The 24,992-nt window shown below is 42.0% G+C and overlaps 1 protein-coding gene across 2 annotated transcripts in view; it reads right to left on the bottom strand.

Annotated features, from left to right (window-relative positions):
• The window catches only part of ppih (peptidylprolyl isomerase H (cyclophilin H)), a 98,187-nt gene that overhangs the window by 7,380 nt on the left and 65,815 nt on the right, over positions 1 to 24,992 (bottom strand). The gene's annotated exons all lie outside the window — the stretch shown is intronic.

Below are 24,992 nucleotides of genomic sequence, written 5' to 3'. Positions count from 1 at the left end.
TGCACACACACACACACCCAGCAGTTCAATAAACACAGATTAACAACAGACACTGGAACACAACAGTCAAATGAATCAACAGGTTCATCACACAGGTAATCATAATAAATCATTTAAGAAATTGGGTCAAAGGGGCACTCCTGATGAGTCTGGTATCACATTGTAAAGATAGTCTTTGAAACACTGTTCTATGTATCTTTTATAAAAACTACAATGCTTTTTGTAGTGTCATGTCTGTGTTGTATGTGTTTTCTATATGGACCCTGAATCTGGCGCGCGTGCGCACACACACACACACACACACACACACACACACACACACACACACACACACACACAGAAAGAAAGAGAGAGCACAGAGCCTCCAATAATGGTTCAAACCCACAGACAAAAGCAGTACTACGCTGCATGGCCACCAGAGGGGGTAAGCATACAGACCACTGCTCTCCCCACAGAAGAGCTCTCATATAAGAGGAAGAGGAAACTCATCAGCACACCTAGGCAGGCGGCATGGCGAGCTGCAGAAAGGTGCAGCTATAAGACCTAAAGCTGCCAGAGGTGGACGAAGTACACAATTCCTTTACTTAAGTGAAAGTATAGTCACACCTTACCAAATATTACTCCAATGCAAGTGGAAGTTGCTAAATCACATTTTTACTTAAAGTTGAAGTATAGAAGTACATGCTTTTGAAAATACTTAAGTATACAAAAATACAAGCATTTGTCCTTTTTAATGTAATGGCCTTTTTTAATGTAATGGCCTTTACATCCAACAAAAAACATTTTACCTATTTTCATAACTTTGCAACTGTTCAAATGGATGCAATAATATAATTTAAATTATTATTCATTCTCTGTTCACAAATCTAAAAAATGTCACTGCCGAACACAAAACCAGATAACTGAATTATGAGTAGATTATTTATTGTTTATTATTACACGGCTCCTCACAAGGCAAGTAGAACGCTCCATTGACACTCCAAGTTTCCAAAAATATTAATACTCAAGTAAAGTACAGATACTCAAAAATCATACTTAAGTACAGTAATCAAGTAAATGTACTTAGTTACTGTCCACCCCTGAAAGCTGAACACATATTTCTATACAGTATCTGTATCAGCAGGTTTTATATTTGAAGAGTTTGATTCCAAAATGCTACAGTATATCTCCATTTTTAAAAACATTAATAAATCATGTTATTATGACCGCCGCTTCGCTGCACGGCGGTCATATAGGTTTAGTCAGATTTTTTTTTCTTTCTTTTTCGCATGGCCAATTTTCCGTCAAAGATTCCCGGGACACTGAAAGACCAGGGTACACGAAACTTGGTGGGCATGTAGCCCCACATGGATAGCATGGAACCTCCGTTTTGATCTGTAGCCCCCCCACTGGACTGGACACCCCGAAAGGAGGGTAGGGCAGAAACAGTTTTCTGTGAATATCTCGAGAACCATAGGGTTTAGGAAGACAATCTTTTTTTTGTATGTTGATCTTAAGGGACCATGTCAACCATTCCATAACCACTCATTTCATGTATAGCGCCACCTAGTTAAAAACAATAAAGTAAAAATGAGGTGTTGTAATCGCAGGTATCTGTGACCTAACATGGTCAAAACCGCATGAAATTGGAAGTGTATGATCATTATGACACCCTCTGAAGGCACGCCAAGTTTCGTGGAATTCCGTTCTAGGGCCTAGGAGGACCACCTCTTTTTTGTATGTTGGTCTTAAGGGGCCAACCCATCCCATTACCACTTATTTCATGTATAGCGCCACCTAGCTAAAAATTAAAAAGCAAAAAATTAGGTGTTGTAATCACAATATCTCTGGCTGACATGGTCAAAACTACACGAAATTGAAAGCGTAGGATCATTATGACACCATCCGAATGCATGCCAAGTTTCGTGGACTTTCATTCATGGGGGGCCATACAATAAATTAATTTATGTGTACATTTAGTGACCGTACACCAACAGAGTTTTCTGTGAATATCTTGAGAACCGTAGGGCCTAGGATGACCAATTTTTGGCGTCAGTTTGCCTCCAGGGGTCATGTTAACCCATTCCATATGCACACATGTGCATAAACAGATATTCACACTCACACACACACACATACACAGTAATCATACGTATGACACACACACACACACAGTAGACATATGTACGTATGCATGCACATGCACACACACAGGCACACCCACAAGCACGTGCACGCACACGCACACACACACAAACATAAACACGTACACATGCACACAATTCAAGAATTTCTCAGAATTATGAACAGGCAAGATGGGGGTGGGGTTGTATAAAATCCCAATGTCCCATTGCGGTGACAGGGACACTAAAAATTGCAGGAGATGTTTTCCTTTGCATGAATGTTAAATTGAGGTCCTGACTCACCATGGTTGTTAAAAATCCCATTGCACTTATCACAAAGAGTAGGTGGTTCCCTGATTTGCTTTATTTATGTACACATACATAAATACACACACACATGCGCACACACACACACATACACACACAAAAACACACTACACATGCACACACGCATACATGCACACACACGACACGCACAAACACGCACACAAACAAACACACACACACACACACACACACACGCACCCACACATACAAACACACCCACATACACAAACACACACTCACACACAAAAAAATACACAAAAAAACACACAAAAAACATATACACAAAAACAACCACACACTCTGCAGACACTCAATTACAAACACACAAAAAAGGAACAAAGTAGGAAATTAACACAATTTGACAAGCGTGACATATTTTTCTGGAAAAAATGTGCTGGACTAGGTGGCGGTCATATTTTGTACCGCTCTGCGGTACATCTAGTTTAATTGCAGTGTTGGGTTAGGTTACTTTGAAATGTAATCCATTACAGAGTACAGACTACACACCAATTTTTGTAATCAGTATCGTAATCCATTGGATTACAAAAATAACATAACGTAATTTGAATTCTTTTGGATTACTTAAAAAATAAAAAAAACTCAAAAATGAAATACATTGAATAAAAAAAGACAGAGGTTACAAATACATTGAATAAAAAAGATAGCAAGCGGCACTTGCTGCCAGGTTGTGCTAGGTTGAGCGAATGGCCCAAAGATTTGTGTTGTGGTAATGCTATTTCTGCTACTTTATGGTACACACACTCTAAAAACTACTGGGATTGGAGATTGAGTTCCAAACCACCAACCCTGTGGCTGGGTTATGGAAAATGACCCAGCATGGGCTAACATAGCCCAATAAATGGTCAAACTGCCACAACCCAGTAATTGGGTGCAGAAATAACCCAGCATTTTTTAGAGTGCATGTAGCCCCCACTCTCCCTTTTCACCACAAATTGCATGTTCATGTCTAAACTTCACTCCTGATCTGGGTCATGACACCAATGCCTTGTGCTGATTTTCACGGCTCAGCCCTGCACTCGCCCGGACTCAAACCCACAAACAGCAGCACCTTGGATTCGGGAATCAAGCATGCTAACAATCGAGCTAAAAGCCCAGTCTGCTGGCTCTCTTACTAGCACAACTCTTAAGGTGTTGACACACACACACACACACACACACACACACACACACACACACACACACACACACACACACACACACACACACACACACACACACACACACACACACACACACACACACACACACACACACACACACACACACACACACACACACACACACACACACACACACACACACACACACACACACACACACACACACACACACACACACACACACACACACACACACACACACACACACACACACACACACACACACACACACACACACACACACACACACACACACACACACACACACACACACACACACACACACACACACACACACACACACACACACACACACACACACACACACACACACACACACACACACACACACACACACACACACACACACACACACACACACACACACACACACACACACACACACACACACACACACACACACACACACACACACACACACACACACACACACACACACACACACACACACACACACACACACACACACACACACACACACACACACACACACACACACACACACACACACACACACACACACACACACACACACACACACACACACACACACACACACACACACACACACACACACACACACACACACACACACACACACACACACACACACACACACACACACACACACACACACACACACACACACACACACACACACACACACACACACACACACACACACACACACACACACACACACACACACACACACACACACACACACACACACACACACACACACACACACACACACACACACACACACACACACACACACACACACACACACACACACACACACACACACACACACACACACACACACACACACACACACACACACACACACACACACACACACACACACACACACACACACACACACACACACACACACACACACACACACACACACACACACACACACACACACACACACACACACACACACATTTACAAAAGAGGGTATTTGGTATTTTATTTCAAAATAGGCTACGTCCTGATGTATCTATGCCCATCTCTGTATGTATTGAAACACATAAATAAAATGTAATCAAGTAATCTTCGACAATGTAACTATAATCTGATTACACATTTTTCTTATCTGGTCTGATTATAGTTACTTGTTTTTTGTAATCTGATTATGTAATCCAGATTACTTGTAATCAGTTACTACCCAACCCTGTTTAATTGTATATTTCAGGTAATAGCAATCCATTTGCAGTTTTGCCATTTTGATTGCGATTTTCACGTGATCGGCCATGACCGGCGACCGGCCGGTCAGTCTGAGACATGCCGATTTTATGCCGGTCAAATACACTCGTGCGCCGCAATTGTGACAACACCCAGCTGAGTTTGCAAAGTTTGAAGAAGCTAGCAACCAGGCCAACACTCAGGGCTGGATGTAGGGCTACAAAGAAAGCGCTAATAGGCTAGTGAGTTTTTCTATGCAGCAAACGCTGTGCTTTACCATTGGCCTACTGCGTGGAATTTACTAAGCTGTCACTTCATTAGGCTACGTAGCTAAACATCGCTCATCGCCGCCCGTCACTGCCGCTAATTGTGTGCCCACAGCTGAACCACAAGCCTGCTGAACGGAGATAAACGACTGCGATATTAAAAATAATCAAAGAGGTCAACAAGCAGTGACATACAGTAGCCCTAGTAGTTCTACTCCACTGAAAAAAAAAAATGCTCTTAACTATTTACTGCACGTAGACCGGTGGCTATGCCTTTAAAATACCCTAGTCTAGCAGATTGAGAAGTGGATGTCGTGAAAGTGAACAAACGATAGCCTATTAGAAAGGCAAACAAACGTTAAAGTTGCTTTTGACATAGTAGCCTACAATGAAGAAAACTGATGCTCTGAATACTGAATCAGTCGTCTCTGAAAGTTTCTATAGCCTAATTGATGAATTTAACCGGAATTTGGATTTAATTTTTTCACCGCAAAACAGACGTGCACTGTTTTTAGGTGGAGCACCTAATCGCTATTAGCACTTCTCCCCTGTGTTTGCGTGATAGCCTAGGCTGCTACCACTTTTCCCTCGCCCTTCCATAAATTCATCAATGCATATGAAAATATGTTACATGGTAGTATGTTCAAATGTATCATGAAAATTGTTCTTAAATCTTTAGTTGGATATTGGATGTGAGAAGCATACAATGGGTGTTCCATAACTTAACTTAATCCATAATTTGATAGCCTACTGCATCTGAAGTTAGACTTGAAAAAGAATCTGTCTGCTCACCGGTTCCATTTTTTTTTAACAGCCATTTCATCATTGATAAGTTGATTACACGTCTATATTAACATGTTCTATAAAAAAAAAGATAGAAAATAACTATTTGTGTGTGTGCTGTAAAATGGTTAGAAGAAATGAAATCGGAATCGGCTAAAATCGGTATCGGCAGGTCAAACTCTATGAAAAATCGGAAATCGGTATCGGCCCAGAAAATTGCAATCGGTGCATCTCTAATTTTGATTTGAGTAAAGATTAATCAAATAACAATAACCCAATTGCCGTTGCACTGAAATTACCTGTAAAACAAAATGTAACAAAATGATTTAGTATCAAAGTCAAAGTCAAAGTCAAAGTCAGCTTTATTGTCAATTCCTTCACATGTTCCAGACATACAAAGAGATCGAAATTACGTTTCTCACTATCCCACGGTGAAGACAAGACATATTTGACCAATTTTTTGTCCACAGACAACATAACATTCAAGTAAACAAAAAAAGTAAGTAAATAAGTGAATAAGAGGGCACATATAATAATTGAAAAAATAAGAGCAGCAAAATTTTTTTTTTGAAATTGTGCATAGACAGTCAATAAAATACTAGTGCAAATACTGTAAAAAATACTATAAAATACTGTTTGACCTAAGTAATAAAGAAAGTGGCATAGTGGTGCAAGTTATTGTAAGAGCAGCAGAAGTGTTGTGTTTTCAGGACAACAACACCAAGTTGTAAAGTGTACAAGTGTGCAAGTGTTCAAGTGTGCAGGTGGAGTAGTGCAGGCGGCCATTGTGGGTCCAATGTCCAGGGTGTTATGTAGCTGAGGGTGGAGGGGGAGAGAGGGGAGAGAGTTCAGCATCCTTACAGCTTGGTGTATGAAGCTGTTGGTGAGTCTGGTAGTGGGGAGCGCAGGCTTCTGTACCTCTTCCCAGAGGGCAGTAGATCAAACAGATTGTGAGCGGGGTGACTTGCATCACTCACAATTTGGTCAGCCTTGCGGGTGAGGTGGGTGGTGTAAATGTCCTTCAGGGGGGAGTGAAGCACCAATGATCCTTCCAGCTGTGTTCACTATAAGCTGCAGGGCTTTCCTGTTGTATTCAGTGCAGCTTTCCCCACACAGCCATACAGCTGGATAGGATGCTCTCAATGGTGCCTCGGTAGAATGTGGTCATGATGGCTGGTGGAGCACTTGCTCGCCTGAGTTTTCGCGAGGAAGTACAGGCGCTGAGCTCTCTTTCGCCAGTGATGCAGTGTTGGTGGTCCAGGAGAGGTCTTCACTGATGTGCACCCCCAGGAATTTGGTGCTGCTGCGGCTCTCTCCACCACAGCACCGTCGATGGTCAGTGGCAGGTGTTGGGTGTGACCTCTCCGGAAGTCAACAACAATCTCTTTGGTCTTGCTGACGTTCAGCAGGAGGTTGTTGTCCCTGCACCACGTGGTCAGATGGTCGACCTCCAACCTGTATTGAGTCTCGCTAGCCCTTGGTGATGAGACCCACCAGAGTTGTGTCGTCAGCAAATTTCACTATGTGATTGTTGCTGTAGGTTGCAGTGCAGTCATGCGTCAGCAGGGTGAAGAGCAGCGGACTGAGCACGCAGCCTTGGGGGGCCCCTGTGCTCAGTGTGATGCTGCTTGAGGTATTGTTGCCAACACGTACTACTTGGGGCCTCTGACAGAGGAAGTCCAGTAGCCAGTTGCAGAGGTAGGTACTGAGTCCCAGTTTGTCAAGTTTGCAGATGAGTTGTTGTGGTATTATGGTGTTGAATGCAGAACTGAAGTCTATAAACAGCAATCTCACATATGAGTCTCTTTTTTTTCCAGGTGGGTGAGGGCTGGGTGGAGGGCAGAGCAGATTGCATCCTCTGTAGACCGCTTGGCTCGGTATGCAAACTGGAAGGGTCCAGGGTGGGGGAGAATGGCTTTGATATGTGACATGACAAGCCGCTCAAAGCACTTCATGATGATGGGTGTCAGTGCCACAGGGCGGTAGTCATTGAAGCAGGATGGAGCAGTTTTCTTCGCACAGGTATGATGGTGGCAGCTTTGAAACATGATGGGACGATGGCTTGCTTCAGGGAAGTGTTAAAGATGTCTGTGAAGACATCCTTAAGCTCCCCGCGCAGTCCTTCAGCATACGACCTGGGATGTTGTCTGGACCTGTTGCCTTACGGGTGTTGATAGCAGCAAGTGTCCTCTTCACGCTGTCGGCAGAGAGGCACAGGGCTGCTCATGTAGAGGGGGATGGGTCTTCTGTGGGCAGGTGCTGTTTTGTGCTTCAAAGCGAGCAAAGAAGTGGTTCAGGTTGTTGAGCAGAGGGATGTTGCTCTCACAGCTCTGTGGCTGGCTTGTAGTCCCGTGAGGGCCTGAATGCCCTGCCATAGGCTTTGTGAGTTCCTGCTGTCTTTGAAGTGGGTGGTTATCTTGTGAGTGTATTCCTTTTTTGCTTCCTTGATGCCACGGGACAGGTTGGCTCTCGCTGTTTTCATGCCAGCTTCATCCCCAGCTCTGTAGGCTTTGTCTCTGGCCCTCAGCAGCCTGAGGACATCCCCTGTCAGCCATGGCTTCCAGTTAGCCCGAAAGTGATGATGTCTTTTGTGTGGGTCACATCATCGATGCACTTGGTGATGTAAGAGGTTACAGTGTCTGTATACTCCTCTATGTCTGTCCGTTGTTGTAAGTGGCTGCCTGCTTAAACATTTCCCAGTCTGTTGTGTCAAAGCAGTCTTGAAGAGCATCGGAGGCTCCCTCAGGCCACACTTTTACCTGCTTACGAACCGGTTTGTTCGCTTACCCCCTTTGTCTGTATCGGGCATTAGCATAACAGTGATATGGTCTGAAAGTCCAATGTGGGGGAGGGGGGTGGCTTTGTATGCTCCTTTGTGTGTAGTGTAGACCAGGTCCAGGATGTTATCTCCTCTTGTTGGAAAATCAACATGCTGGTGTAGCTTTGGAAGTACAGTTTTAGATCAGCATGGTTAAAATCTCCAGTGAAGATGGTGAAACCGTCTGGGTGTTGCCGTCTGTTGTTCACTGACAGCCTGGTACAGTTCACTAAGAGCCGCGTTCTTATCGCTGTTGTTGTTGGTAGGCGGGATGTATACTGCGACTAGCAGAATCGCAGTAATTTCCCTTGGCAGGTAAAAAAAGGTCGGCACTTTATGATCATAAACTCTGCCAGTGGTGAGCAGTGTTTGCATACTACTACAGTGTCCCGGCACCATTCGTCACGGATGTAAACACAGATTCCTCCTCCTCGTGATTTACCTCCCTTTACAATGGCCCTGTCTGCTCGATAGCATGCTAGCTGCTCCAGTTGTACAGCAGAGTCCGGAATGTTGTCATTTAACCAAGTCTCAGTGAAGACGAGCACACAGCAGTTACTTACTGTCCGGTTCGTTGATCTCAGCAGTCGTATGTGATCCATTTTGTTGTCCAGTGATCGTACATTTGCCAGGAGAATGGATGGTATGGCTGGGCGAGTTGGGCTGGCCGCTAGCCTGGCCCGGACGCCTCCGCGCTTGCCCCTCTTCTGCTTCCTCGCACACCGCTTCCGACGCTTTCTTTCCGGGGGAGGAGTAGCAGGCGAGTCCGGTGTTGTTGCAGGCCGGAGTAGTCCGAGTTCCTTTAGCGTCTCTGTTGCAAAGTCCAGAACGCTGCAAAACTTGCTTTTGCAGATGTCGATTAAAAACTGCCTGCTGTACTTGTAGTACGAGGTAGTAAGACAAGACGAACACGTAAAACTTTCGGACAAACACTTTTTAAACGAACAAAACACCGTACGGTTGGGACAGAGAGAGGTCGCTGCGTGTGTACGCGCCGCCATCTTGGATCCGGGATCTTGGATAGTATAAGTATAAGTATACGTATATATACTCTTTTGATCCTGTGAGGGAAATTTGGTCTCTGGATTTATCCCAATCCGTGAATTAGTGAAACACACTCAGCACACAGTGAACACACAGTGAGATGAAGCACACACTAATCCCGGCGCAGTGAGCTGCCTGCAACAACAGCGGCGCTCAGGGAGCAGTGAGGGGTTAGGTGCCTTGCTCAAGGGCACTTCAACCGTGCCTACTGGTTCGAACCGGCAACCCTCTGGTAACAAGTCTGAAGCGCTAACCAGTAGGCCAGTAACTTCTTTTTCCAAATGTATGAAAATTCGTTGAAATGGAGGATAAAGCGTTTTGGAATCAAACTCTTCTTTTAGTATTAACTTATAGCCCTCAGAAAATGTGCAATTGCCCATTGTTGGATAATATTAGAGGAAGCTCTCTGTTGGAATGTGCCAGAAAAGCATTTCCTGAAGGAAATACAGTGCATGAAAATGCAAAAAATGTATGATGTAAAATATCATACAGAGTAAAAACAAATAATGCAGTTGCAATAGTGTTGCTAGGGTGGTTGTTGTGCCAAATTAAGTGGTTACTATGCTGGTTGCTTGGGTAATCCTGTTGGTTGCTATATTGGTTGCTAGGTTGTAACTGTGGAACTGGTTGCTAGGCTGTTGCTAGGGTACTTGAGGTGGTTGCTATATTGGTTGCTAGGTAGATGAGGTTTAATATAGTTGGAATGACTGAACAGTTAAATGGGTGGATAGTTTAAATGATTAAATTATTTGCGAGGTAGATGAGGTTTAATACAGTTGGAATGACTAAACAGTTAAATAGGTGGATAGTTTAAATCAGAGCCATATAAAGGTAGAGTTGCGACAACTCAATTGACGCTAATGTTCCATTTTTTTCCAACAATGGCAGCTAATGGAAGCCTCAAATAGTTCCCGGAAGTTAACAATTAATAATAGCAGCAGTGCAGTTACAGCAGTATAGACTGTTTGTAGCCAACATTTCAGACTCAGATTTACATTCCTTTGCCTCATCCGAATAATAATAATAATAATAACAGTAATAGTAGTAAAGTAATAGTAGGCCATCAATAGCCTAATTATAATAATAAACGATTTATGTATCGACTATGACTTTTCTGCTGCTCAGTCTTTATCAGTTCCTCATCAAATAAATTAAAAGAGGCTAAAAGCCCAATAAATGTGCCACACGTAATAGCCGAATATAAGATAACCCTTGCCTATCCCATTTCAATTAGGCAGCACTACACCACCACGAACAAGCCGTCATTGCGTTTTTGCGTTTAGTATGCCTACAACTTTTATGACGTGACGTTTCTTGGGCATTTAGCTTCACCATCACGTCAAGTTGTAACGTATGCGCAATACTCAGCTATGGATTTAAGTGGCTTAAAGGGAAACTTGGCAGGATTTCCCCCTCTGCTGGAGAAATTGTGCATTATGCTATTTCAAACTGTGGAAAAAGGTAACGATAAAGCACATGGATTTGTTTACAGGCTAGCAAAACGGTTAGCATAAGTTCGGCAGACAATGTGGATGTTACAAGGTAAGAAACACGATTTAAACACGGTTTCTTGTTTCTCACTTCTCTTTCCGGGACGGTAGTCTCAATGTTGCAAGGTTGGGTTTCCGCCTGGGGACGCTAGGGCCAGAGAATGTCAAATAAGGGGAGAACCTTCACTCTCGGAACGCTTCCGGTGTGGTACTGCATCTAGGGGCGCTCGCGGGCGAGTCCAGAATGAATGGAGGACTATGGAGCTGTACCCCTCATCCACTTTTCTCGGGATATACTTTTTTTTCAAGTAATTTGAATATTGTATTCGAAAGGGGAGGCAAAGACAATACACTTGGTTGAGTATTATATTTTTTAAAGTCACTTAATTGTTCTAAAAAGCCTTTCAAACGTGTCAATGACGTCATTCATTAGCATGATCATAGCATAGCATAGCATCTATGCTAGTGTGTTATAGGAAACAACAGACCCAACCTGTAAGAAAACGAAAGGACATGACTCCCGGATTATTTCACTTTTGATTGATAATCCATATCCATTTTGCGAAAAATAAAATAAAATCTGAGGGTTTCAGTTGTTAAATAGGTGAAAACAATAAATGTAGCCATGTAGCTCCATAGGACCCCATGTATTTTGGACTCGCCCGCGATCGCCATCTAGGTGAACTCTGGTGAACTGCAGCCAAATTCGGTTTGTATGGGATTAATAGAGAGTGGGGAGACTCTCCGTAGACGGGCTCTGCTAGGGCATACATGGGCAACATACGGCCCGCGGGCCACATCCGGCCCGCGTAAGGTCCGTGAAAGAACAATAGTCAAGAGCCTAGCATAGAGATAATGCACGCTAATCAATATCGTTGCTTTTATTTTGAAAGCGACTGCTATTTGTACGCCCATACATTTGTGCGTGGATGCATACGATGTAAACACCCTCACTGATGTGCTGGTGAATAGAATTTATGCTTCTGCGTCGACACAATGCAGTTGCCTTTTAGTTGGCGTAAACCTTTCAAAGTTTTGTGTCTCTTTTGTCTGCGTCGCTCACCACCACAAAGGTTGTCAGAACGAACTCCTGCTGTTTGTTGGCGATACGAAGTGTTAATTTTAAAACGTTACTGGCAGATAGATAGTTTACATTCGGATAACCCCGTCATTGTAACCAAAATATGTCAGTTTATTTGCAAAGCTTATGTTAGAGAACTAGTATGATGCTACTACCCAGGTTGCTTGAAGCAGCCGGCTCAACACATAGGGCGAGTTGACCAATCACAGTTTTGTGCATAAAGTTAAAGCAAAAACATAGCCTACATTTTTAAAATAGTTTTCTTTGTGCATGTTGATTAATAATTACAGCCTACTATTGTCTGCTCCACATTTTCATAGTCTAATTCTGCATAGAGTTAATTTAATGATGGTAATGATTTAATGATGAAATATTGCTGAGTGTTGATGAAATGGTGGCACAGGCCTATGGTTGTACTGACTCCTTCACATTTTCATGGCCTAGCCTTATTATATAGATATTGTAGTACTTTTTCAGTCTTTGAAAACTGAAAAAAAATGTCAATGTCAAATTTTTTTTTCGAGAATGAGGATTAAATACTGGACATAGATTAAATAACCTATTGCTGTTTTTCCTTTGTCTCCCTCACATTTTCATCTGTTCTTACGAGTAGTAAACAAAACCATATGATTTACTTAATGTTATACAAGAACAGAATAGAATTGGACAGAATTAAGTTCAGACTTGAGTTCAGTATTTTGGGTCCGGCCCTCCTCAACAGTCCCAGTTTGTCATGTGGCCCCTTGGGGAAATGCCCACCCCTGCGCTAGGGGCAGCAGGGAAAGTCACCATTTTCACCGGAACAGGTCATTTAACCATCCAAATGATTTCTAAACGGGTTTATTATGTTGAAATAGTTGCCAAGTTCCCTTTAAAAGGCAGCAAAAGTGGGATATAGTGCAACTGCTTCCCCAAAACAATTCTTCCATAACTGTGTATTTAATCGTTTGATATGTGGATAACTTAAAGGTAAAGATTTTGTTATCACAAGGCTAGCTGGTTCGTTATATGGCGAAGCATACAGCCAACTTTGTTTGCAGCAGTGAAGCTGAGTTTGTTGTTAACATTGTTGGTAACTGTCAGGGAATTTAACCCCAACATAGATACAATAGATACAACCACAACACGTATGGCTTTGCCCACAAACTCTGGTACCAAGAGGAGAGCCTGCTAATGTAAGGAAGAATTCCTCACACAATCAGTCTCTGACTCTGCAGCCCAAAAGCTGTCTCTTATTGTACAGATGCACACAGAAAATAGGAAGCAAGACATAGCGACTTCATTGTGACATACTCTTATCTCACTCACACAGTACACACACAGACAGGGTGCAGTTCCTGTCTGTCTGGGTGCACACTTAACTTGTACTCTCTGTTCTTAGAACTCAGCACAACATTTAACTTGAGCTCTCTTTTCTTAGAACTCAGCACAACAATATTTCTGCTTACACAAATGGTTAATGGCTTGTCTTTCAACAAGCTTTGACATGTTTTTCTTCAGCAATAGAGTCATGCGGGATGAGCGTGCATAGAGGCCATGGCGGTGGAGTGCATTACCTATGATTTTCTCTGTAACAATTGAACCTGCTGCCTCCAAGTCTTTCTGTAGCTGGCTCTTGGGCTACTCTTCTGACTATCCTTTTTAACTTCCTGGTCAGAAATCTTGCAAGGAGATCCTGTGCATGGCCAGTTGATGATGCAGTGATGTTCCTTCCACTTGCAGATAATGGCTCAAATACTGCTTGCTGGATGATTCTGAAGTTTTGAAGTGCATCTGTAACCAGTTCCATTTATATGTTTTGCAACAATAAGGTTGCAAAGGTCTTGGAAGAGCTCTTTGCTTTTACCCATCATGAAATGTTTCTTGTGTGACACCTTGGTAACAAAAAACCTTTTTATAGCCCACCAGTATGTTCTAACCCATCTTATATCAATTTGCACAGATAGGAGGGATAATTTCTCTAATTACATATAAATTCCAGTTTGTTCCTTGCCATTCCTTGCCTTTGTGTACTGCTTTTTCTTAGCGTGTTCAATACTTGTTCCTTGTGCCATTCGACTTTTTTACTCATAACTCTACTTTTAGACATTAATGTTTGGATTTTTATACATGTGTGGATTACCTAAGTTACTAATGTCCGGTACAAATTTCATGTGAATAGCCTCACTGGAAGTATATTTTCTGAAAAAAATGTTGACATGTTCAATACTTATTTTCCCCGCTGTATGTTACATTCATTTTCATTGGCAAAAGCTAGCCTAATATGCATGAGAACCTATATAGATTTGAGGGAGATGCAGCTGTTAGCATCAGCACGGTCATATTAACACAGCAGGCACTAGCCCAGTGAAGGATTGTGTAAACCCCATCCCCAGAAACCAGTTTCAAACCAAGCTTGCGCTGATATGATGCATGATCACTGATCAAATTGCTATTTTCTGACAGGATGAGCACAACCATGCAGGTTCTCTGAATCTCAAGCACTTTAGCCTACCATCTTAATGCTGTATTCACAGCACGGTGAATGACAAACGGATCAAGGACTATCACGTTTTATATGTTATTATGATCACGCATCGCATTACCATGGGGTTACTGTGTAGGTAATGCTACGGTTAACACATGCCCACCATTCAGAGGAGGCTTCTATAAGACTACAGGTGAAGCAGTGCTTCAAAAAAAAAAAAAAAGTAAAAAACAAAACACAAAAAAAATCTTACAATAATCCCAATTTTACTCCTTTGAAACAGAAAAACAGTCACTAGCCCAAGCTGTTTTCCTGAAATCAATTCTATGAGTGACAACAGCGCCATCGTCACCCGCGGTGGAACAGAGAATTACAGTGAATCAGACTGCTTCCCCAATTTTACGTTTTGCTTCACTACCATAGATATCTTTTCCCATTGACTTCAATTAGAGAATAGGCCCTGTCACACTGGCGAAATCGCCGCGATTTTATGTACCAGAATCGCGGAACGACTGTCCCTTTCACATAGACCGAGGCGGAACGGCGGGACAAAGTGTCTCGCCAAATTTACTACCAAGCCCCCTAGACATTTGGCCGAGTTTTTTCGTTCCGGCACCAGTGTGAATGGGTCAAGGCGGAAAGGGGAATCTGGGCGGGCATTTCGATGCTATGTCCAGCCCACCACAGGAGATTGCAAATAAATCTAACTGATCAAAAGCAGCAATAGCATAGACAGCACATTGTGTCAATCTATAAATTCACAAAGTCTCCAGTCATTCAATGCCTGCTAGAGTTGACTGTAGCTTGGAATGCAATCAGTTGCCATAATAGGCTATCCTAAAATCCAGCGAAAAAACAAAACATGAACTCATGAACGTTTGTCTGCCCTATATGTATATCCTCTGATTGTAATGCTTACAGATATCTAGGCGATATTTGTAACATTTGTTTTGTATTTGGCCTGTTATAAAATCATGTAGACCTATTGAACAATTTAAACACATTAGGAACTGCAAAGTTGGAGACATGCATAAAGACATTGCTGCAAATTTTAAACCGGATTACTCTGGAATGGCTAACTGTACAGGGGCATGCTTTACACCTTTGTGTTCGGTAAGGTCTGCTGTTTATTCTGATATATGGTTTGTCATGTGTTGAGGTAAAGTTCGCAAAGTATTCCACCAAGATGAATGGGTAGGGAGACGGGCGCAAAAAATATGATTAAATTAAAGTTACTAAGTTATGATTCAATTAAAGTTTTCTCGCAAACCGTTTACCACAACAACTAATCACTAACATCGTTTAAAAGCTGAGAAAGGGCTCTTCCGTGTGATACATGTGATGTCTGTGATAATAGGCTACTTCGCAAGTAGTTCAGCAAATTTGGGTGGGACAGAATACAGAGCAGCAGCTCTGGCCATATCGGCGCTGGCTCACATGATGTACTGCTTTAAATGCATTATCGCTTCAATGTGCTTCTGTCGCGATTTCCGATAGGCCCAGGCCTAGAGAAAAGACAGCTATGGTAACCTAACAATTAGGATTTGCTTTGCCTACATTGCTGTTTGGTTGTCCCAAACTTTGAGATGATCCATACTGCATTAACTGAATCTAACCCGAACTGCGATGTTCCAAACAGAGTGACAGGATGCAATGCCTAATAATCTCACTGCCTTCGGCATAACTGCAAACAGTGCGCCTAGGCCTACTGTTAAACACCTGAAAAATATTAAGCTGCTGTTTTCTTTTCATGACGACGAGCACTAGGCCTACGCTTGAATGATTTATGACTGAATGGAACGTTGCGTTTTTAAGCGCCAGAACTGCTTATCACGTCGTGTGACAAAGTTTACACCAATCATCATCTTCTAATGTATCCTTATGTTGAGATGTCCATTCTCTTTGCCCTATGCTATCATTTGTGCGCGAAGCATGTTAAGGCAATACACAAGCTATTTTTTATTGTTGTAATATTGAATGATTTCATGAATAAATTGTGCGCGACAGTGCGCGCATAGGATTAGGCTGGCGGCGCCACTGACCAAGGCCACAGTAGCCTGTGAACCTCTGATATTCAAAGGGGAATCACGGCGAACGCAAGGGCAACTCTTCTCTTCAATTTCCCTTCCAAATTACTTTTTATTGTCTGAAGGCATTTATCGCAAGAATCTAACAATCTAACATTCTAACAGCAACAGCAAAGCAAATTGCAAGCTAACCAAAGTGCAGTCGGTTCTCCCGCCATGGTTTTTGAAATCACACACCTGCTGTATCTGAAGCCCCACGCACGCATAATAAGGCCTACGACCATAGACATAATATACATAGACGCCGCATTGGCTGCTGGAAACAAGAAATGCGGCCGCCATCTTGGACCTGTCATACTCCTCATTGCGTTGCAGCAGAAAACACAAGATGACAGCACTGTGCAGCATGTTCCTGCTCAAATCGGGCGGACCATACTGGGGGGGATTTACTTTTCACAAGTAAGATTTAACATTACCGTACTATTGGTTGTATTTTGTATTTTCAAACAATGTGGCCTGTATCATAGCTACATGTATGACCTTTGCAGCAAAAAAAAACGCGTGAAAATCTGTTGGGTATTCAGTGAGATATGATTAATTAAGTGTGCTGACAGCTCATTGCACCAGCCAAACAGATTACACTGAGTGGAGTGGATGACCGGTCCAAGATGGCGGCTCCAAATCTCGTCAGCGCTAGTAGGGAGCAGCGGTTGATGCGGCGTCTATGTATATTATGTCTATGCCTACGACTATCACTCTACACGCCCCCTGTTGCACGTCACCCTTGCAAGTGACGTCACGTTTTGTTCGCGCCACAGCAAAATAGCCTAGTGGACGGCAAGAACACAAATCAAATCAATGGGTTGTAATGGGACATATCGCACAGCTAGGAGATTATAGTGAGATTTAACCGTAGTAATGCCCTTCCACGACTGTTGGCTTATTGTTTGGAATACAACAACATCCCATGTTCTTGCATAGATATATTTTGGTTTGTTTTCTTTGTGTTTCGGGAGTATTTCAACCACAATTGCATGCTTATCTCCTCAGTGTAAGAAGCACAGCAGCGGTTGCTATAGCAACCATAGACTCTGAACAGGACGGCAGATAGCACTTAGGCAAAGTCTTTGGCAAGATCTGAATGTAAACAGATAATACCGTTCAAGTTTTTTTTTAATTTACTATTTCTTTCAATTCTTTAACTTAAGACATGTAAGAAGTAAGTTTATTGCTGGGCAACGCATAAACTGACGAAGTTACATTAGCCCTAGCACTATGAGCTACGATAAACGTTAGCTAGAATAGCTTCTAAGTGTGGCAGCTAGTTATTATTTCATGTTCTGATATGACATTCTTAACGTTTTGACTATGTTACAACTGATAAAAGCAAGACAAATAAAGTAACCAAATCGCTTTGCAATATTTTAGTCCAGAAATACTTATGGGCGTTAATTTACCATAATGTTAATTACAGTAGCCTAACGTAACGTTATCTCCCCTTGCTGTTACCACCAGTTTTAATAACTTTACATTTGCGATCATGACCCATTTCATCTAACAACACCACTGGCATCTTCTTTGACTATCAGACCCCAAACAGCAATACATTGAACTACAAAGATGTTATAGTAATGGTGTTCAGTTCATCATAATCTTTATGACATAATGTAATTTGCCGTCCGTCTCCCATCTTTTTGCCGTCCAGCATGGAGCCGTCACGTGACTTAAGTCACGTGTCTGCAAGGGGTGAATAGCTGATCCTGCCTCCTGGCTCCCCAAAATGCCGCATCAGGTGAACACATCAGCAGGCCGGCAAATTTTCACCTCGCTTTCAGACACAAAAAGACGGCAAAAAGATGTCTCCTCTTCCCGCAAATTTAGCGGGATCTCTGTGTGAAAAGGCCTAATGTCTAATAAGGGGAGAACCGCCACTCTCGGGAAACTTCCGGTTTCTGAACTGGTTGCAGTTCCTGTTCTGGTTCCACATGAGTGCAGAATGAATGGAGGCCTATGGAGCTGTACCCCTCAAATCCACTTTTCTCGGGATATAATTTTTTGCCCAGAAATTCGAATGTTGCAGTCAAAAGAGGGGGCAGAGAAAATACAAACCGCTGAGTATTATATTTTTTGAGTCACTTATTTGTTATAAAAAGCCTTTCAAATGTGTCAATGACGTCATTCATTAGCAGAAAGCTAGTGTGTTGTGGGCAACAACGACCCAACCTGTAAGAAATCGAAAGGACGTGACTACTCGTTCATTCAACTTTTGACCTATAATCCATATTGAGCTTGCAGAAACCACAATCAAATCTTCAATTTCTCAACCACAACCAGGTGAAAGAGACAAATTTAGCCATCTAGCTCCATAGGCCCCCATTGTTTTTGCACTTATTCGTGATCGCCCCTGGCGGAACTGCAACAGATTGCAGGTACAATGAGTTAATAGGGAGTGATCCGGCTCTCCGTAAACGGGCTCTGCTTCAATGTAAATCCAGTGAAAACCCAGGCAGCTCGTGGATTTTTTCCGTTTCAATTGATCCTTATGGCAGATAAGTCCCACCCGTGAAGCAGTGACTGATTGAGCACACTTCCTGCCGTTGAATATGATTGACGCAACACTCTGGCCAATCACTGTCTCCATTAGTGAGCTTGCTTGCCATCACTTTTGCCTTCAGTAACCTTACTAGAGTTTCATTATAAATTGTGTAACTCATTCACCTAGTTTGTTTTACATTCATTTTGTAAGGTACATTGGATTTTTTTCTGTATAGGGGAAAAAGTTTTATTTAGGATTATTGTGTGTAGCTCTGTGTTTTCTAACATCAGCTAGGGGGGAAAGCAGCTAGAAGCTAGCTTCTAACGTTAGTGACTAAGTCCTAGTAGCAAGATGGATTCGACGGAAGTTTCAGGCGATGAACATCGCTGACCGCAACTTACAGGATTCTTTACAGTTTTTTGAAATGAGGAGAACTTATGAGTGAATGCAGAGGGGAGACCAATAGACTTTCAATAGACTTCCTCCATGTAGGCTATGCATTAGAAAGTGCAGCTTCTCAACGTACAGTAGCCGTCCTGCAAGTTCACCGATGTGTTATGATAACATTAGCCTATGTTATGGATGTGTTATAACGTCTTGGCTTCCCATTTTAAATCGTCAACTTTGTCAAAGCCAATTCAGAACAATCTGCTTGAAGCTAAATTTCAACTACCATTTAAAAACGAAATAGATACAATACCGTTTTTCGTGTGGCATATTGATATCGTACTGTAACATTATGTTGATGTGGCTGGAGTGATTCAGAAAAATGTTATAGGATTCTTCAGTGTATCAGGAGGTAAATGCCAAGTGGATTTTTAGTTTTGTACAGAAGGAAGGCAGTGACAGAAACAAACTGTTTGGTCAAACATATGCCAGAGCAGCAGTCATGGTATAATTTCTTAATGTGAGTTCCTTAAGTGAACGCTGCATATGCGCAGTTTATTCTTTGTTATATGCATAAAGGTTCAATCTAGTGTCAAGGAGCCCAGAGGCAAGAATGTGAGTCTATCTCAATTGGTGTACTTACGTGAGTACACTTTTGTGTAGTACACTATGTGCACTGTGTGCTTACTGGCAGAGTGTGCACATTTTAACAAAATAGTATTGTCTCATATCAAACACTAACTCCGTGCACTTCACGGAAATGACGATCGCAAACATTTTAATATAACTTTATTGGCGCCCTCAATTCGACAGTGACATGGTCATACTGTGTCAAAACATGAACCGTTTATGTTATAACTTGCTTGTACCTCCGTAAAGTCTGTTTTCCACTGCTGCTGCTTCAGCTTTCAACCGCGATTACCACGAAGTTTGAAAAGCTCCCTCCCCTTCCGCTTATTTGGCCAAGATTGATCCGTTAAAGGCTTAAAAGTGTCCAGCGTTGCACACTCAGCTTTTTGACCGTTATGAGTGCACCATCCGGGAACTTGCAGCGCCCTTCGTGTCGTTGGAATTTTCAGTGTGAACACCCTCATGCACTCAAATTAGGTATTGTAAGTGCAGAAGTACGCGATTTGAGACATAGTCTGTGTCTCTCAATAGGCATTTCTATATTCTATATATTGACGTTATTATTTTGCGATCACTTTGTCTGTTTTTACAAGCCAGAAGGATCGATATACATGGTACCAATGGATAACCCTGTGTCTCCTCTTTCATTTGATATGCTTGCCATATCGATGCGATCACGGGTTCGCAAGTAATTGCAACGAGAGTAATGGGTGCGCAGGTGAACGCAGAGAAGTATAGACTGTAAACATGATGCAATTTGATTTAATTTCTTGATTTATTTTTTTTCATACTTTGGAAAGCCCTGTTTCTGCTCTGTCATGCAATAAAGGTTTCATCTAGCTGCAATGAACAGATCCGGAGCAATGTAACAGAGAAGAAAGGGTGTGTTTTTTGACACACTTTGCGTCAATCGGGTTCTAAGGGTTAAATAGGTGGATAGTTTAAATGGTTAAATTATTCGATAGGGAATTATTGTAGTGAGGACTTATTTTGAAACAGTTGTGGACAGAGGAAACAGTTAAACAGGATGTGTAATCTTAAGAGAATGAGACTATGCTTAAAGGAATTATCCGGAGTAAAATGCACTTTAGATCGATTATGGATGATTGGGAGTAAATACGTTTAAAAAAAAAAAAAAAAACATAGTCCAGTATTTCTTTTGAAATTGAAATGAAGTTGTATGGACTGGACTATGTTTTTTTTTTTTTTTTTAAACGGCGACGAAATTGTGAATTTCCAGAGCACACTTAGCAATCGACTCCTACAGCAGCAAAGATGGCAACATTTCCGGAAAGGTTACTGGCTTGATGAAATTCATTCTGGACTCTCTATCCGACCACATAAAGACCTCGGGATACTTCGGTTTGGCTTTAGGGACCCTCTACTCACTACCACGTGTGCAATGTTGTTTGGAACTGTAGAAGAGGTATAAAAATAGCGTTTTGTAGCGCGAAATAATATGCCCTTCTCACTTCCACGCTTAACGAAGCTTTGACTAAAAACGGTAACATCGAACTTTCTCAAAACACATCCGAATGACATGATTTGGATGTCAACTCAACGTATGTACTCCCAATCATCCGTAAATCGATCTAAAGTGCATTTTACTCCGGATAATTCCTTTAAAGCCTGAGAAACTGACAGTTGGTGCAGGTGGCCTGGCCACCTGGCCTAGGATTCTAATTGCTTAACGGCCCTATTGTGACGTCATCAGCCCAATGTTAAGTCTATGGGGAAATTTTGAGTAGTTTTTAATTAATAGTTTAAAAAGTATAAAAGTTACAAAGATGAAAAATACAAAAGCCCATACTGTCAGAGCCTGTCTACGGAGAGCCTTGCCACTCCGTATTAAGTCCCATTGTACCGAATTTTGGATGCAGTTCCACCAGAGTTCCACTGGGGGCGATCGCCATGAGTGCAGAATGAATGGGAGTCAATGGAGCTAGACAGCTAAATTGGTCTCTTTCACCTGATTGTCGTTGACAAATCTCAGATTTGATTGTAGTTTGTATAACTTCAAAGGTCTCATTCACTGAGAAACCGTTTAATACCTGTTACTTTCGAAATACTATAGCTCAATCCAAGTTGCATATGCATGCTGCACGTGAAAATGATCTTCTACCCCCATTGCCCGCATTAGCCAATGAAAGAAAATACACGGAAAAACAAGCGAATCAGAAAGAGCCCTTCCCAATGACGCCAAAGGGAAACTGATTATTCATGGCTTCGCCCACCTTGGCTTGTAGGAAGACTGGAAGATTTTGCGGCTAGGGGATTGTCTCTCTGCAGCTAGTAGGCAGTTGCTAACAGTTGCGAACAGCAAGTTGCTAACATGGCGGGAAAACATCGTGCCTGTGTTATTTGTGGCAATAACACATCAATGTTCCATGTCTTGCCTTAGAAACAAGAGTTGAGGAAGAAATGGTTCGGATTTATCGTTGGAACACCACCAACCGGGTAGTGCAACATTAGTTCTGTGTTCCAATCATTTCGACCACACTCACTGCCTACAGTTAGAAAGTGGTTTTGCATCGAAGTTCTGAAAACCTGGTTCTGTACCGTCATGATGATCGGCCACCAGCTCACAGGATGCAAGTACAAACAAACTTTTCCACCTAACGTCTGTTACAAAATAGCATGTTCATATTCTTCACGTTAGCATGCATGAAAAGGGTACAAGCTAGGCTTAGGCTAGCCTATATTACAGGAAGCTACACCAGGCACGTAACTGAAGTGTTCTGTTTGCGACGTGTAAAATCAGAGAATGTCTAATAGGAAGGGCTCTGGTAAAACCCATTAGAGGAATGGTCTATTTTCCCGAACGTAGCCTACAGGCCATTAACACGCCAGGTGTAGCTACTTCCATTGATTAGGCCTATTGGAAGCTAATTGTTGCAGTACAACGCGAACGGAATGCTTCAGTTACGTGCCTGGTGTAGCTAACGTTACACTCATGAGAAACTGACCACACTACCCAGAGATTTAGCTTGTTGAACCTATAATCTTCTAACCTAAGCGTTACACCACAAATAATAATATTAGCAACAATATCTTATGCTCAACTAAGTACGGGTATTGTTTTAGTCTAAACAGGGAAAATCAAAAACACAATACCTGTGCACTATTAGGCTAAGTTGCTATCACTAGAGCTCAGGTTTACACTTCAGTCTAATTTATATCTTCTTGCCATTATTACATTGACCTTTGTAGGCCTACAATGATGTTTTGTTTGATTACTTGCTGTTTACTTAGTGTTTTGTATGTCTTCCAGAGCACATCCTCATGTCAGGCTACACAGCTTTCTAGCCTACATTAGGTCATCACGTTAGAAGCAAAGGTTTGTGATCTAACTTTTTATTGTTGTGCTAGTTAGTTTCTAGAAGTCTTTTTTTCTAGTAGGCTAATACAGGTTCTTATGTGCTCGTCAATGTTTGGGAAAAGTCAATTCATGGGTTTCTTCAGGTCACTTTCCACAGGTGTATAAAAATCAAGCACCACGATTATGAATGCAGACTGCATGGTGCTTGATTAATACACCTGTGTAAATGGACCTGATGAAACCCATGAATTGCATAACAGATAGAATTTATATTACCGAATGTCTTCTTGTGGGTGTGCTACTTAGTACATCATACACCTTACCACAGTCACTAAAAAATATTTTTTGTTTCCATTGTGCCAGTACAGTTTTGTATGAGATGGTGAATATCCTGTGTACTATTAGTATCTTGTAACTTGACAGTAATACACATTTATTTACTTTAGGTACCCAAACAGAATACTTCATGAAAAGTATGAGTATTGATACAAGCACTTCGGATACACCATGGGCATGGGGCCTGCTACCTCTACTGCCATCAAGCCTGTTCATCCAAGGCCAGCGAGAAGACCTCGGGTTGATCAAGAGGAGGAGGAGGATGAAAGCGACATCTCCACAATAACACCTGATGGCTCCACCTATGGCCCAGCGCAATCAAAGAGCAATGTAATAGAATCATCACAGCCAATGAATGTGTTTTGTGTGTTGTCCCTTGAGGATCCCCAGGACAATACAAGCGAAACAACAACTCAGACCTTTTCCCTAAATAATCCCAGCACCATCTTACAAAGGATCTGTAGGCCAGATGTCTGCATCGCCTGGCAAAAAAGAGGACATTGTTAATTCTGTGCATAGTTTGGATGTTCTTGTTTTGTGTTTGCATTGTTTTAATAGACTGCAATATTACCATGTCAGTGTTTCACGGACCACCTAGCAAAAAAAAAAACAGTAGACCTACTTCAACAGTATATTACACAATATGCCTTCTCACTGAACCACCTTGCTTATTGTCTTTGCACCTTGCTTATGGTGTCAGAGGATTCATAGGATTTAAACTGGCATAGGTTACATTAGTGCTGGGCGGTATGACCAAAAATGTATATCACAGTATTTTTCTAAATTCTTACGGTTTCACGGTATATGACGGTATTTTTTTTTCCATGCATAATCAGATGTTCACAGCATTTTCTACAGGTTGAGGGAAGAATTGCTGCAGTACATTGACTAAGGATGGTCTGTTTTACTGTCATGATGTAGAATAACTCCACACTAGTGGTAATGCAGTTTTGCATGGCCCCAGAAAATGATGCTGTTTA

The sequence above is a fragment of the Alosa alosa genome, chromosome 4, assembly GCF_017589495.1.
Source record: "Alosa alosa isolate M-15738 ecotype Scorff River chromosome 4, AALO_Geno_1.1, whole genome shotgun sequence".
Lineage (NCBI taxonomy): Eukaryota > Metazoa > Chordata > Actinopteri > Clupeiformes > Clupeidae > Alosa > Alosa alosa.
The sequence above is the reverse complement of the archived record's forward strand: the minus strand, read 5'-3'. Positions and strand labels throughout refer to the sequence as shown.